We start from the raw sequence: 2,500 nt of genomic DNA on the forward strand, positions 1-2,500 counted from the left end.
GCATCCACGTCCTACGGTCGATATCAACGAACCTCCCCCCCCCCCTCCCCCCCACAACACGCCATCCCATACCACATTGTGTACCGTACCCAAACCTAACGTGTACTGTACTACAACGCAATGTGTACCATAACACAACCCAGTTTGTACCTTAACCTAACCTATGTCACCTTAACCTAACCTATGTCACCTTAACCTAACCTATGTCACCTTAACCTAACCTATGTCACCTTAACCTAACCTATGTCACCTTAACCTAACCTATGTCACCTTAACCTAACCTATGTCACCTTAACCTAACCTATGTCACCTTAACCTAACCCATCTTGCACCTTAACCTAACCCATCTTGCACCTTAACCTAACCCATCTTGCACCTTAACCTAACCCATCTTGCACCTTAACCTAACCCATCTTGCACCTTAACCTAACCTATGTTGCACCTTAACCTAACCTGTGTTGCACCTTAACCTACCTCAATTTGCACCGCAATGTAACGCAATTTGCACCGCAATGTAACGCAATTTGCACCGCAATGTAACGCAATTTGCACCGCAATGTAACGCAATTTGCACCGCAATGTAACGCAATTTGCACCGCAATGTAACGCAATTTGCACCGCAATGTAACGCAATTTGCACCGCAATGTAACGCAATTTGCACCGCAATGTAACTCAATTTGCACCGCAATGTAACTCAATTTGCACCGCAATGTAACTCAATTTGCACCGCAATGTAACTCAATTTGCACCGCAATGTAACTCAATTTGCACCGCAATGTAACTCAATTTGCACCGCAATGTAACTCAATTTGCACCGCAATGTAACTCAATTTGCACCGCAATGTAACTCAATTTGCACCGCAATGTAATGCAATTTGCACCGCAATGTAATGCAATTTGTACCGCAATCTACCCCCACATTGTGCCTTAACCTAACCCACATTGTGCCTTAACCTAACCCACATTGTGCCTTAACCTAACCCACGTTGTGCCTTAACCTAACCCACGTTGTGCCTTAACCTAACCCACGTTGTGCCTTAACCTAACCCAAGTTGTGCCTTAACCTAACCCAAGTTGTGCCTTAACCTAACCCAAGTTGTGCCTTAACCTAACCCAAGTTGTGCCTTAACCTAACCCAAGTTGTGCCTTAACCTAACCCAAGTTGTGCCTTAACCTAACCCAAGTTGTGCCTTAACCTAACCCAAGTTGTGCCTTAACCTAACCCAAGTTGTGCCTTAACCTAACCCAAGTTGTGCCTTAACCTAACCCAAGTTGTGCCTTAACCTAACCCAAGTTGTGCCTTAACCTAACCCAAGTTGTGCCTTAACCTAACCCAAGTTGTGCCTTACCCTGCTCTGTAATTGGCATATGACACGTTACATTAATGTATTGTCCAACCGCAACCCGCTCAGAATGTTGTGTACACAGCTACGTGTCATCTCCCCATAACAGCTGCATTGCAGTGTGGTACGCCATAGAGACGTGTGGGAGTAATGGACGCAGTGGATGGCGATCAGCATGAGCCGTCTGTTCATGTAGTGGCGCGTGTATGCAGACGTAGTAGTCTCTTCTCACACAATGTGATAGCACGGTGCCCCGCGTTCCACATCTGCGACATGCTACAGAGGCCGGTTGACAGTTGGTCGCGCAATGGACATCGCATACGTACGGGGGCACCTTCCACGTGCCCTCTAGTCGGGCACATTTTGTTGCGTGGATGTGAGCGGATGTAGTGTGTCTTGACACCTGACAGGCAGGCATGCAATAATAGTTGACTTTGCAAACGGGGATGGACGTGTACGTTTACTGGTGACGTTACGCAAATGAACAACTGGTAACCCGTTGTGGTGCGGTTGTCCTTGCTGGAGGTACATCTGTGAGGGCAACGATCGGTACAGCTACGAAGCGGTCCCCACCATACCAACGAACGTGAATGTGAATCTGGGTGTGAAGCGATACGCGGCTGTGGGTGGGTGGGACTGTCCCCGGCCGGTGAGGGGGGGCCGCCCGGCGTGCTGGCCGCGCGGTGCGTGGGCGCACGCGCTACAGCCGGCTGGTGGGGGCGCCCAGTGGCAGGCGCGCCGGCCGACGGACGCGGCAGGCGGCGCAGCTGCGCGCCGGGGCACCCTGCGCGCGGCGCCGTGCAGCCAAAGTGGGTCCTCGCCGGCCCGGTGCGAAGCGCGGTGGACATCTGCAGTGTGCTGGTCCGATTGAGGACTGTGTGCGTTGAGGATGCGCCGCCGCCCGGCACTCGGCGCCGCGACGCCGTCTGCTGCTCGGTCGCCCCAGCGGTTCTCGCTGGTGGTTTGTATCGCAGTTGTGCAGACGTGTTGGCACGTGCGCTGTGCTGGGAGAGTTCGCTTCGGCACCCACGTGGGGCCTTTGCCCTTCTGTGGCGCTGGCGTTGGAGCTGCCGGTCACCGTAGGTGGCGCGTGTTGTCTCCCGCCGGCAATGCCACGACAGCACGCTCCCGGGCCTCTGTCGGCAGCGGCAAGCTC

This window comes from Schistocerca cancellata, unplaced genomic scaffold (assembly GCF_023864275.1).
Source record: "Schistocerca cancellata isolate TAMUIC-IGC-003103 unplaced genomic scaffold, iqSchCanc2.1 HiC_scaffold_995, whole genome shotgun sequence".
Taxonomy (NCBI): domain Eukaryota; kingdom Metazoa; phylum Arthropoda; class Insecta; order Orthoptera; family Acrididae; genus Schistocerca; species Schistocerca cancellata.